The 1,203-nt window shown below is 40.3% G+C and overlaps 1 long non-coding RNA gene across 1 annotated transcript in view; it reads right to left on the reverse strand.

The window, feature by feature from the left end:
- LOC106532795 (uncharacterized) overlaps nt 1-542 on the reverse strand; it is a 1,643-nt gene extending 1,101 nt beyond the window's left edge. The window contains exon 1 of the long non-coding RNA XR_001312148.1: nt 347-542. This is a non-coding gene — a long non-coding RNA (uncharacterized LOC106532795). The remainder of the gene's footprint in view (nt 1-346) is intronic.
- Nucleotides 543-1,203: the final 661 nt, after the last annotated feature.

Genomic DNA, 1,203 nt, shown 5'->3' on the forward strand with positions numbered 1-1,203 from the left:
TATTTCATAAACAAATAAAAAGAATAAATTAAAAGACAAAAACTCGGACTTTAAATGTGTTTTTAATTAGAAAAGTTACTGATAATAAAGATATTTTATTGTTTATCTAATATTCAGGTTGGTGGTTTCTAACGGTGAACTTTGACCTTCCGATTGACCCGCGACACACGGGCGCGCGCACGAGCTGCCGGGCCTGACAGCGGAGTATCATCAGCATCCGTCCCTGCGCGCGCTCCTCCATCCATCACACCGCGCGCGCGCGAGGGCGTGTGCCACCAGCCGCCGGACACAGAAGGTGTCGCGTGAGAGAGGAGGAGAAGGAGGAGGAGGAGGAGGAGGTGCTCACCTCGGACGCGGATCCATCCATCACCGGCTGACGCGGCGCGCGGAGGCCGCTGAGAGGAGCTCCGTCTCCGGCCTGAATTCCCGCCGAGCGCCGCTGCTCCGGAGCTCCGCGGGAGGAGGAAAAACCAGAAAAATGATAGAGAAAAACCTATTAATATTAATTATTATTATTATTACTGCTTTATTATTGTTTTAGACTGCATCCGTTTTATTTAGTAAATTATTTTAAATTCTAAATAAATTAAAGTTTAAATCCATAAACAAATATTAATTAATTTAACTATTTTTAAACAAATAAAACAATTATTTAAATCAGCACAAATAAAAAACAAAGACATTTTTTCTTTGGATTCTAATTTTCAGTTTGTTTCTCCTGCTGCTTTAAAAAGACTCCGTCCAGCTTTGTAAATAATTTCTGACAGTTTGATCTGAATTATTCATGTTTTTTATTTGTATTTTCTGGCCTGCAGGTCTGTGTGACAGGGAGGCAGCAGCTTCTGTTCCGGGACAAAAGTTTTTATTAAACATGATGGAAAACAAAGAGTTTGAACACAGGTTTTCTCAGGACACGTTTGCTGGATAAACACAGATTGTATGTACAGATTTACATCAGCACCGTGCAGAAGTCTGAGCTTGAAATCAATTTAAAAACCAGATTCAATCTAATTTATTTCTCCTTGAACGGATTCAGTAAATCGTCGTGTTTATTCCTTGAATTTTCAGCAAATAAAAACGTTAAATTTCAGCTTGATTTCCTCACATTTAGCGAGCGGCCTTCTGCACAATATTTCACATCCAGGCAGAAATCAAAGCGACAACTCATCCAGTTTCTCCACAAACAAACCGAAACAAAACCAT

This window comes from Austrofundulus limnaeus, unplaced genomic scaffold (genome assembly GCF_001266775.1).
Source record: "Austrofundulus limnaeus strain Quisiro unplaced genomic scaffold, Austrofundulus_limnaeus-1.0 Scaffold832, whole genome shotgun sequence".
Classification (NCBI taxonomy): domain Eukaryota; kingdom Metazoa; phylum Chordata; class Actinopteri; order Cyprinodontiformes; family Rivulidae; genus Austrofundulus; species Austrofundulus limnaeus.